The 13,120-nt window shown below is 41.0% G+C and overlaps 1 long non-coding RNA gene across 2 annotated transcripts in view; it reads right to left on the reverse strand.

Annotated features, from left to right (window-relative positions):
* LOC140724344 (uncharacterized) overlaps positions 1-5,098 on the reverse strand; it is a 103,183-nt gene extending 98,085 nt beyond the window's left edge. For both annotated transcript variants that reach the window (XR_012098104.1, XR_012098105.1), the window contains exon 1: positions 4,990-5,098. This is a non-coding gene — a long non-coding RNA (uncharacterized lncRNA). The remainder of the gene's footprint in view (positions 1-4,989) is intronic.
* Between the last annotated feature and the right edge of the window lie 8,022 nt (positions 5,099-13,120).

Genomic DNA, 13,120 nt, shown 5'->3' on the forward strand with positions numbered 1-13,120 from the left:
ATGATAGGTAACCATATAACAATTACTGCACAGAAACAGGCCATCGCAGCCCTTCTAGTCCGTGCCAAACGCTTACTCTCACCTAATCCCACTGACCTGCACTCAGCCCATAACCCTCTATTCCTTTACTGTCCATATACCTATCCAATTTTGCTTTAAATGAGAATACGGAACCTGCCTCTACCACATCTACCGGAAGCTCATTCCACACAGCTACCACTCTCTGAGTAAAGAAGTTTCCCCTGGTGTTACTCCTAAACTTTTGCCCCTCAACTCTCAACTCATGTCCTCTTGTTTGAATCTCCCCTGCTCTCAATGGAAAAAGCCTATCCACATCAACTCTATCTATCCCCCTCATAATTTTAAATACCTCTATCAAATCCCCCCTCAACCTTCTACGCTCCAAAGAATAAAGACCTAACTTGTTCAATCTTTCCCTGTAACTTAGGTGCTGAAACCCAGGTAACATTCTAGTAAATCTTCTCTGTATTCTCTCTATTTTGTTTACATCTTTCCTATAATTTGGTGACCAGAACTCTACACAATACTCCAAGTTTGGCCTTACCAATGCTTTGTACAATTTTAACATTACATCCCAACTCCTATACTCAATGCTCTGATTTATAAAGGCCAATATACCAAAAGCTTTCTTCACCACCCTATCCACATGAGATTCCACCTTCAAGGAACTATGCACTATTATTCCTAAATCATTCTGTTCTATTGCATTCTTCAATGCCCTACCATTTACCATGTATGTCCTATTTGGATTATTCTTACCAAAATGTAGCACCTTACACTTAGCAGCATTAAACTCCATCTGCCATTGTTCAGCCCACTCTTCTAACTGGCCTAAATCTCTCTGCAAACTTTGAAAACCAACCAGTATCCACAACGCCACCTACCTTAGAATCATCTGCATACTTACTAATCCAATTAACCACCCCATCATCCAGATCATCAGTGTATATAGCAAACAACATTGGACCCAGTACAGATCCCTGAGACACACCACTAGTCACCGGCCTCCAACCTGACAAACAGTTATCCACCACTACTCTCCGGCATCTCCCATTCAGCTACTGTTGAATCCATTTTACTACTTCAATATTAGTACCTAACGATTGAACCTTCCTAACTAACCTTCCATGCGGAACCTTGTCAAAGGCCTTACTGAAGTCCATATAGACAGCATCCACTGCTTTACCCTCGTCAACCTTCCTCGTAACCTCTTCAAAAAATTCAATAAGATTTGTCAAACATAACCTTCCACACACAAATCCATGTTGACTGTTCCTAATCAGACCCTGTCTATCCAGATAATTATTTATACCATCTCTTAAAATACTTTCCATTAATTTACCCACTACTGACATCAAACTGACAAGCCTATAATTGCTAGGTTTACTCTTAGAACCCTTTTTAAACAATGGAACCACATGAGCAATACACCAATCCTCCAGCACCATTCCCATTTCTAATGACATTTGAAATATTTCTGTCAGAGACCCTGCTATTTCTACACTAACCTCCCTCAAGGTCCTAGGGAATATCCTGTCAGGACACAGAGATTTATCCACTTTTATATTCCTTAAAAAAGCCAGTACTTCCTCCTCTTTAATCGTCATAGTTTCCATAACTTCCCTACTCATTTCCCTTACCTTACACAATTCAATATCCTTCTCCTTAGTGAATACCAAAGAAAATAAATTGTTCAAAATCTCCCCCATCTCTTTTGGCTCCACACATAGCTGTCCACTCTGATTCTCTAAGGGACCAATTTTATCCCTCACTATCCTTTTGTCCTATTAATATAACTGTAGAAACCCTTTGGATTTATTTTCACCTTACTTGCCAAAGCAACCTTTTAGCTTTTCTAATTTCTTTCTTAAGATTCTTCTTACATTCTTTATATTCCTTGAGCACCTCATTTGCTCCATGCTGCCTATATTTATTGTAGATATCTCTCTTTTTCCTAACCAAGTTTCCAATATCCCTTGAAAACCATGGCTCTCTCAAACTTTTAACCTTTCAACCTAACAGGAACATAAAAATTCTGTACCCTCAAAATTTCACCTTTAAATGACCGCCATTTCTCTATTACATCCTTTCCATAAAACAAATTGTCCCAATCCACTCCTTCTAAATCCTTTTGCATCACCTCAAAGTTAGCCTTTCTCCAATCAAAAATCTCAACCCTGGGTCCAGTCCTATCCTTCTCCATAATTATATTGAAACTAATGGCATTGTGATCTCTGGACCCGAAGTGCTCCCCAACACATACCTCCGTCACCTGACCTATTTCATTCCCAAACAGAAGATCCAACACTGCCCCTTCTCTAGTTAGTACCCCTATGTATTGCTGCAAAAAACTATCCTGCACAAATTTTACAAACTCCAAACCATCCATCCCTTTTACAGAATAGGCTTTCCAGTCTGTGTGTGGAAAATTAAAATCTCCCACAATCACAACCCTGTGCTTACTACAAATATCCGCTATCTCCTTGCAAATTTGCTCCTCCAATTCTCGCTCCCCATTAGGTGGTCAATAATACACCCCTATAAGTGTTACTACACCTTTCCCATTCCTCAATTCCACCCAAATAGCCTCCCTTGACAAGCCCTCTAATCTATCCTGCCAGAGCACTGCTGTAATATTTTCTCTGACAAGCGATGCAACACCTCCGCCTCTTGTCCCTCCAATTCTATCACACCTGAAGCAACAAAATCCAGGAATATTTAGTTGCCAATCACACCTCTCCTGCAACCATGTTTCACTAATAGCTACAACATCATATTTTCAGGTATCGATCCATGCTCTAAGCTCATCCACCTTTCTTACAATGCTCCTAGCATCAAAATAAATGCATTTAAGAAATTCTCCACCTCTTCCACTCTGTTTATCTCTAACAGTACAAAGAACTTTACTGTCTTCTTTTTCTTCCTTCTCCCATACATCTGTTCCTACACTCTGGTTCCCCTCCCCCCTCATATCTAGTTTAAATCCAGTGGAGCCTCTCTAGAAAACCTACCTGCAAGAATATTTGTCCCCCTCCAGTTCAGATATAAACCGTCCAGCCAGAACAGGTCCCACCTTCCCTGGAAAACTGCCCAATTATCTATAAATCTGAAGCCCTTCCTCCTGCACCATGTCTTCAGCCACGTGTTACTATTTCTAAACTCAGCTGCATGTGGCACTGGTAGCAATCCTGAGATTGCTATCCTGGAGGTCCTGTCCTTTAACTTGGCACCTAGCTCCCTAAACTCACCTTTCAGGACCTCCTCACTCTTCCAACCCACATCATTGGTCCCTTCATGGACCACGGCATCCAGCTGCTCACCCTCCCTCTTGAGAATACTGGGAACTCGATCCGAGATACCGCGGACTCTGGCACCAGGGAGGCAACAGACCATCCGGGATTCTCGATCTCTTCCACAAAGCCTCCTATCTGTCCCCCTAACTATCGAATCCCCTATCACTACTGCTTTCCTCTTTTCCCTCCTTCCCTTCTGAGCTGAGGGTCCAGTCTCGGTGCTAGAGACGCAACCACTGCAACTTGTCCCTGGTAGGTAGTCCCCACCAACAGTATCCAAAATGGTACACTTATTGTTGATGGGAACAACCAAAGGGGTACTCTGCTCTTCCTGTCTATTCCCCTTCCCTCTCCTGACAGTCACCTAACTACCTGTCTCCTGACTCCTAGGGGTGACCATCTCCCTGAAACTCCTGTATAATTCCACCTCTGCCTCCCGAATGATCCGAAGTTCATCCAGCTCCAGCTCCAGTTCCCTAACACAGTTTGTCAGGAGCTGCAGCTGGCTGCACCTTTTACAGGTGTAGTCCTCAGGGACAATTGTGCTCACCTTGACTTCCCACATACTGCAAATGGAGCACTCAACTGCCCTAACTGCTGCCTCCATTACCTACTCCTAATCTAATTAGATTAATTAAAGGAGCTTACCCTGCCTTACCTCACCTGGAGTGAAGCTCGTTCTCAGCCTCTGCTCGCTATTTAAATTCTCCCGCTGCCTCACAGGCCGACTTTCACGCGCTTGCACAGTTGTGCCCGGTTCAAACCTCGCCTCTGCCTGTTCTCGCCAAAGCCTGATTGAGCCAAAGCCGACCCACTCTACCTCAGTCCTCTCCAACGATGGCCGCTGTATATGGCGGTCTTTCTTTTTAAACCTTTGGCACGCTATGTCACGTGCCTGCGCAGTTTAGCCTCTTTGCCGCGATCAGTTAAAAAAAAAGTTAATAAAAGGAATGGCTGAGAAACAGTAAAAAACAAAGAATTGTGAAAGAGAAATACTCTTAGAAAAATAACCTGAAAGATTTATGTTCATATCTGAAATATAAATATAGTGTGTGTGTGTGTGCGCGCACGCGCGCACTCTCTATAACTCATACATACCCAGGTATAGTATCCTTTTCCTATGGATCAAATATACTGTTTTTTAAGAGATGGAAGTAATTCAGCTAAGTAAAATTGGAACTGTGTTAATCATCTTTCAGATATTGATGAATGCAGTAATACTTCCATATGTCCAGAAAATGCAGACTGTCATAACACAGTTGGAAATTACTCATGTACATGCAAGACTGGGTATGATGGAGATCCCTATAAATTATGTACCGGTACGAATCATTACTTTCAAAATAACTTATCAATAAAAGTTTGTGTGTGTGTTAAAATTCAATTCTCTTATTTAAATACTACCATTAAGCATTGTCCTTGATAAAGAGTAGAGACCAACCAAGTTCTAGAAAGTAAATGGAGATTTCAAATGTACTCTCTTATTCAATTTCTACCTTTTATTTCCAAATTTATATTTGTCATTTCCAACTTCCAGCAATACACAAGTAACACATGCTTTAATTCTGAAATTCTGTACCATTTTCACTGTAATTTATTGACCAAGCCATCAGTTTGAAAGGAGTTAATTGTTTTCTCAACAAATTCTATCATAGAAACTATTATAAATACATACCTTTGTAACAAATGGTTATTTTCTGCCATTATCCCTATGGATACAGTACCCATTCCTAAACTTTAGTTTTACACACTGCTATGACTTATAAGATACTCTGCCAGAAGTGCGACAAGACAAAGGAGAAAAATTAGGCTGCTCAGCTGATCAAGTTCCATAATGGCTGATCAACCATTCCATAATGGCTGATTTATTATCCCTCTTAACCTATTCTCCTGCCTTCTTCCGGGTAACCTTTGGAACCCTGACTAACCAATAATGCTTCAACCCTGCTTTAAATGTACTCAGTGACTTGGCCTCCACAGTCATCCACTGCAATAATTAGTACAGTTTCACCATCCACTGGCTAAAGAAATTCCTTCTCATCTCTGTTCTAAATGGATGTCCCACGATTCTGAGGCTGTGCCCTCTGGTCCGAAACTCACCAAATATAAGAAATATCCTCTCCACATCCATTCTGTCTAAGCCCTTCAATATTCAAAAGGTTTCAATGAGATACTCCTCCCACCCCCATTCATCTAAGCTCCAGTAAGAACAGGCCAAGAGCCATCAAATGCTCCTCATATGATAACCCTTTCATTCCTGGAATCATTTGTATGAACTTCCTCTGGACCCTCTCCAAAGCCAGCACATTTTTTCTTAGATAAGTGGTCATAAGCTGTTCATAGTACTCCAAGTGCAGTCTGAATAATGCTTCCTAAAGCCTCAACATCACATCCTTGCACTTATATTGAATCTGTGGAATTCATTGCCACAGATGCCTGTGGAGGCCAAGATATTGGGTATATTTAAGGAAGAGGTGGATAGCTTCTTGATTAGCCAGGGTATGAAGGGATACAGGGAGAAGGCAGGATATTGGGGCTGAGAAGGAAATGGATCAGCCATAATGAAATGGTAGAGCAGACTAGATGGGCCAAATGGACTAATTCGGCTCCGATATTTTATGATATTCAAGTCCTCTTGAAATGAATGCTCAACATTGCACTTGCCTTCCTTAACACCAACTCAACCTAGAAGTTAACTTATAGGAAATCTTGCTCAAATACTGCCAAGTCCCTCTGAACCTCTGATTTTTGAATTTTCTCCCCATTTAGAAAATAGTCTACATCTTTATTCCTTCTACTAAAGTGCATGACCATACACTTCCCTACACTATATTCCAATTGCTACTTCTTTGTCTATTCTCCTAATTTGTCAAAGTCTAGGGTTTACAAATGCTATGACACAGGCTGGACAAATGCTATAGCACTCCAGAGGCAATTGAAAAATCTCTCTTCAGCAGACACTGACTTTCCAAAGCTCTAACATCCTGGAAACTACTGGACCTTGCAGCTCTGTTGTCAGAACTGCAAGCTGCAAAAAAAGTTAGGGTTACCTCATCGGATTCAGAATCAGGTTTAATATCACTGTCTTATGTCATCGAATTTGTTAACTTAATGGCAGCATTACAATGCAATAAATATGAAAAAAACTGAATTACAGTAAGATATATATGTATATTAAATAGTTAAATTAAAATAAGTAGTGCAAAAACAAACTTTTAAAAATAGTGAGGTAGTGTTCTGGAGTTTAACGTCCATTTAGAAATCAGATGGCAGATGGGAAGAAACTGTTCCTGAATCATTGAGTGTATGCCTTCAGACTTCTGTACCTCCAACCTGATGGTAACAATGAGAAGAGGACATGTCCTGGGTGGTGGGGGTCCTTAATGATAGGTGTTGCCTTCTGTGGCACTGCTGCTTGAAAATGTCCTGGATACAATGGAGGCTGGTACCCAAGATGTAAGCTTCCTACAGCTTACTTAGATCCTGAGCAGTAGCTCCCCCCACCAAATCCCCCCCTTCATACCAGATGGTGATGCAGCCAGACTGAATGCTCTCCACGGTACATCTATAGAAGTTTTAGTGTTTTAGGGGACAAACCAAATCTCCTCAAACTCCCATTGAAATACAACCACTGCCTTACCTTCTTTATAGCTTCATTGATATGTTGGGACCAGGTTAGGTCCTCAGAGATATTGACACCCAGCAATTTGAAACTGCTTACTCTCTCCACTTCCAATCCTTTTAATTTTAGATGCAATTTGAGCTATGCCTAGTCACACAGACTGAATTACTTAGCCACCACAAGAGGAATAAATCCTATAGTGGAGAAACCACCAAACAACATACAAGAGCAGTGGATAACTGAAGGGTTCAGGTATAAAACCAATCATCATGCCCACAATTTTCATTCTTTGTGGAATTCATCTGCTGCCACACATAAATGCAAAGTAACCTTAGTTTTATGCTCTCAATTTCCAGTAACAGCTCATTCAAAGAGAAGTCTCCAGTAAAAACTTGGGAAACCAGCACCCCTATCATGGTAAACAAAACTGACGTAGAAAACTCTGTCATGAACTCTGATAGTCCTTGTCTTGTCCATAAGAAATCTCATCCCTTAAGGAAATGCAGAGGTTTCACAGAAAACACACTTGCAGACTGGAGACACTTTCTAAAGAAGCACTCGACACTTATGTTTTAAATGTTGTGCTTCAACCGCACACCAGGCAAAAATAATGAAGCTGTCATACACTGCACTGAGTGCAACAGTGACAACACATATAAGCTCTTCTTTCAGGGCCAGCACCTTGGTTCTGGCACACCCAGAACAGAGCACGGTGTGGAGTCAGCTGAACATCTATTAGATGTAACTACTTCCTCATGCACAGAGGTATGTGGGGAAGGCTTCTAAGCCAAATGCTGCTCTAAAACATGTCTAGCCAACATCTACCTGAAAGGACATCCCGAGAAAAAAAATGAAGCATATGTGATATTAGATGATGGGAGCATTAAGCACGGTCATTTACATCTTAAGGCCATGGCTGACAAGATTCCCCCATTTAACTCTTCAACTGAGATTCTCTTGTTGCTTGGCAGAGACATGATCCATGCACTTAAGTACTTGAACAGCACAATATTTGGCACAGTGCACCTTACGCCTAATGACTGGATCTGGGTTGGGTCATAATGGGTGAAGTCTGCCTTTATGGAGCTCATCAAACCCCTGTCAGCACATTTAAGTCTATTGTCCTGGGGAATGGATGTCCAAGTCATTTCAGACCCTGTGAGAGTAGAACCTGTATGAAAGAGAAGTTTGTATAGGTAAGCAAACCAAGCACTCTAACATTCTCACCTCTGCTCAACCAAACTTAAGCTAACTGATCTTCTGTCAATTGGAATAAGATTATAAGCTAGCAATTTCCATTGAAGATGAGTTCTTCCTTCAAATCATGAACAAAGAGCATAGCAAAGAGAAGTCAAGCAGTTGGATAGTTCCCCTTCCTTTTCACTCTCTATGACAACTCCTACCAAACAACCGTGAGGAAGCCCATTAGCTGACTCATGTCACACATTGTGAAGGAAGCCAGTGATGAAAGATCATTGTGCAGAGTTCATGGAGAGATTTGTCAGAAACATCATGTCTCCACCAGATCCCAACAAAGAAAACTGGTATTTGCCCAACGTTGGTGTTTAGCAATCCCAAAACCCTGCACAAGTACAAATTGTTGTTGATTCAAGTGTGCATTTTAATGTCATATCACTAAACAGTGTGTTCTCACTGGGTCCCAACCTCGATAACAGTCTGCTCAGGGTTCTCATGTGCTTCAGAGCTGAGTCTGTCACAGTGATGGCAAGCATGGAACAAATGTTCCACAATTTTCTAGTGAGAGGATCATTGAGGCCACCTTACTTCCTCGTGAGAGTTGATCATTACCTCAGATTCTTGTGGTTTCATAACCACCAACTGGACAATGAGGTTCTAGAGTACCACATGAGAGGGCATGTCTTTGGTATCTGCCCCTCATGAACTGTGCCAATCCATGGCCTTAAGAGGACAGCTTTTGAGGGAGAGAAGGAACTCGGGACTGAACCATGGAGGTACATAGAGGCATTTCTATGTTGATGGTCTCAAATCATTTTCTTGTGCAGAAGAAGCAATCAGCATAAGATGTGAAGCACAGGACATGTTGGCACAGTCTGGATAATCTCAGACAGCATAGAATTGCATCCAAGAGCGCTGAAGTCAGAAATTGTTCCCCGTCTGAAGGTCTGGCCAAAGCTCTAGAGAATGTTGAGCTTAGAAAGGACTTCCCTTTTATACAGCGTGGTCTGGCCTTGGGTAGGGCATTGTTACTGACACCCTTACTTTCCAGGTCACTGATACTGATAGACACTTTACACATTGTGTTGTGCTATTGACTAGCACAGCTTAACTGACTCTTGGATTTGCTGTTCCTGTCAGTATCCAGGGATGCTTCATGTTAAGAGAGTTGACCTGAGACACTTGTGGATGGGATGTCCCATCCCTAAAGAGAAACATGAGCAGTGGTGTTCTTCACATCAGGATCTTAAAAGTCTGAAGATTCCAAGAACCTACACAATGGTTCTACTATCACCACAAAGCCACGGTGGCCACAGTAAAATAGCAGTTAGCATAATGCTATTACAATTTGGGACATCAGAATCTGGATTTCAATTCCAATATCATCTGTAAAGAGTCTGTACATTCTCCCCATGGAATGTGTGGGTTTCCTCCGGGTTCTCGGATTTCCTCCCATTGTCCAAAAACACACTGATTAGTAGGTTAATAGGTCATTGTAAATTTTTCTGTGATTAGGCTAGGGTTAAATCAGGAGCTGCTGGGTGGTGTGGCTCAAAGGGCCAGAAGGTCCTGTTCCACACTGTATCTCCAAATAAAATAAACCCAAAAGAACCAATGAAACTATGTTCCTACTGATCTCAACCTAGATGAACCTGCACCAGAACTAATCCGCTCACTCTCTCCTCATGGTCAACTGGTCCAGCATTTCTTGCTGATTCCCATTAGAAACATCATCAAGGCTTATATTTTGGAAATGAGTACAGTTAAAGACTGTGTAGTAAGAATGTTTTCAACACCAGGCTCCGAGACTATCCTTCATTTGCCAATGACTTAATGAAATGATCATTTGATTTTAATTTCAGTAGTTAAGTTTGACAACCTATAGATGGCAGGTAGGGAGTGTTCTGGTTTCTAGAGGTGCAGTTCATTGTGAATGAATGTCACTTCCTGTATGTCAGCTGTTGTTTATAACATTTCCTGTGCAGGTCAATTTGAAGTCAATAAAGAGAGAGGGAGTTATAAATGGAATCATAATTGTTGAGTGGGCTAGTGTTACAGTGGTCCAACTTTAGCTCAACCGATTAAGGTGAGGGCAGGCTTGGGCAAGCACAGGTGGAAGATGAGAGTAAGAAAGAAAGTTTTTAGTTTCTTTTCTGTTAGTAAAAAACTAGTGCACTAAGAGTGGATGCAGAGGCAGTAGTACAATGCCAATAAAAAGTATTCCACCCCCTCTCCCCCTTTGGAAGTTTTCATGTTTTGTTTTACAACATTGAATCCAAGGGATTTAATTTGGCTTTTTTGCCTCTTTGGTCTAGTTATCTTCTCCCTAAGCTGAACAAACAGGAATGCTTCAGTCCTACAGTGCCTTCATAACTTCTCACACTTTGACAAATTCATTCTTTCTTGCAGCCATTAGATCTTCTTCTCAACCTGGTAGGGTTTTTTGGATACCTGACATCCCAGCAAGATTCCTCAATTTCCCACAATTATAATTCTCTCCTTTTTACACTGCTATTATGTTCTTCTCTTTGTTTCCAGAGACCTTTAGGCAGACAGCTATGAGGGCTGTTAACTATGTTCTATGCTTTGTGAGCATTTGATGTGAATTCCACCATATATGAGAACAGAAGGAGACTTCAGCAATCATAGGCAATGGCAGTGCTGCATACTCAGGTTAATGACCAATATACTGGCCTTCTTTCTGTAGCAGTCCACTGTGTTTCAAGCTACCACGCCAGACCAAAGGAATGCGACTGCATGACAAGACCTAACCATAAATGACATGGCTTGGTTTATTGAACTAGCTCACAATCCATGGCATTAAAGACCCACTGCCCGATAAAGTATAGGAAAGCAGACCCATTATCAGCTACAGCAGGTACTCAAGTCCATGGCCTTTAACAACAAGGACAAGGGCAGCATGTGTATGGGAACATCGGTATCTGAAGGTCTAACTCTTCTACCATCTTGATTTGAAAATAACTTGCTGGCTCTTCATCATCATTGGGTCCAGATCTTGTGATTCCTACCCAAGAGAACTGTGTAAGCATCTTCATCAAAAGAACTGTGCGACTCATGAAGCTGACCTATTACCATCTTTTCAAGGACAATCAGAAAAGGGAAATAAGTGCTGGAAATGCTAGTGTCAGCCAGAATTGAGAAATTCATTAATTAGTTTTAAAAAGGCTTCAGTACAGCCATGCAAAATATGGGTGCCTGCTCTTTTCTACACGTAGTTATTGTTCAGTTCTTCCTTTGTCGGATTCAGAACACCAGTAGCAACTTTTGGAGGTGCATTAAGAGATGCAGGCTAATGTTAAGAACCCAATAAACATATATACTGTATTTTTTTCAGTTTTAAGATTTTATTGTATTAAGTATTTCCAATAATTATAGATAATTATCATCAACCATTGAACAAGATCATTACACTCATACCGTGAAAGACTTCACTTTATACTGCAGATATGTTTCATAAACAATGTAAATGTAAAACACCAAATAGATATACTGATTACAAATCAGCAACGAATCAAAGTTCTTCCCTATACAGCAAGATACCAATAACCAAAACTGACTTGTGGTGAAATCACTGCCTTCAGTATGAATCTGAATCATCTGCTTCATCTGTCTTTTGGTAGATAGGGATTAATCCTTTGCCTGTGATACTGTCCAAATGGATACCAACGGTGTTTCGTTGTGTAGAACATTTTGCTGAGTTCTTCCATTGTAGGCCCCTGTTTATCTTGCAGACCTTTTTCTAATCTGGTCTTTAGTACCTGTTCATGAGACTCCTCTTTATTCTCCACAGGGGATGGTCGTGGGATGGGCTTGGTGTGTTCGTATGAGTTGTCTACTGATGGATGGTAACAAACAATTGTCCATCCATCTGACGTCAATGCAAGTTCAACTTTACAGTTATAGTCATTGGGAAGAGCAGTATATGTAGACTTCTGGCAAACACAACTCCACGCTCCACTGGAAACAGAAAGGAGTCTTCCCCATCAATCTGTTCTGACTGGAATTTGCTGGCAGGGTCTGGAGTCCAGATGTCATATATACTGCATAAGCATTTATTAATTTTGGATCACTTGCTCATATAGAAAGCTAATCAATATGGTTGCTGATTTTTTTTTTAAAGTTTTATGTCACATGAATGCTGGTTTTCCCTAATAACCAAAATCATGACTGCATCTCCCTCATCACTCTCCAACTATAGTGCAGGTCAGACTGCAAAGTTGAAAGCCTATTCTTATTTTTCTGAAAATTCAAAGACTGAATGTTTTAACTCATACAATGCTCTACTTCTATCAACAGCTAGTGATGGGTGCAAGTTTTGCTCCCTGGATGCACAATGTAACTTTGATGGGAAAAGTTATAGTTGTATATGCAACCAAGGATTTTCAGGTAATTTTGCATTTCTAAATTTCAGCAAGTTAAACTGTATTCTTAGCTGCTCATAAATAGCAAATTTATCATTGGCTGGTGGCACAGTGACATCAGCGCTGGTCTGCGGAACAGAGGTTCCCAGGTTCGAATCTAGTCAGGCTATTCACGAGTACGTTTTCCATCTGTGCCGGGTTGAATGTTGAGCTCGCAACTCAACCTCGTAAAACAAAGAAAAATACTGCAAAATGTTTGTGTGAGGAGTGGCGCGCTACACAGTCTTTCATTCCGCGCCTTGTAACGCATGAAAATGCCCGACGTTGGCCTCTCAGGCCTGAGTCAGTGTCATCATCATTATCATCATAAATAGCACGTGCATTCCTAAACAGAACACAGATATTAGGCAAGCTTAAATTGATACATGGAAGGTATTGACAGGACTAGATTACAGTCATTTTAATAAAGTCCAGACAATTTCCCTTGACATTAAATGACAACAAAATCAATTCAATAAGTCTGCTTAACAGCAGTTCATTCTATCGGACTTCTATTGCCAAGATAAATAAAAGTAATAATACATTGTGCGTTCATCACTTCTAAG

The sequence above is a fragment of the Hemitrygon akajei genome, chromosome 3, assembly GCF_048418815.1.
Source record: "Hemitrygon akajei chromosome 3, sHemAka1.3, whole genome shotgun sequence".
Taxonomy (NCBI): Eukaryota; Metazoa; Chordata; class Chondrichthyes; order Myliobatiformes; family Dasyatidae; genus Hemitrygon; species Hemitrygon akajei.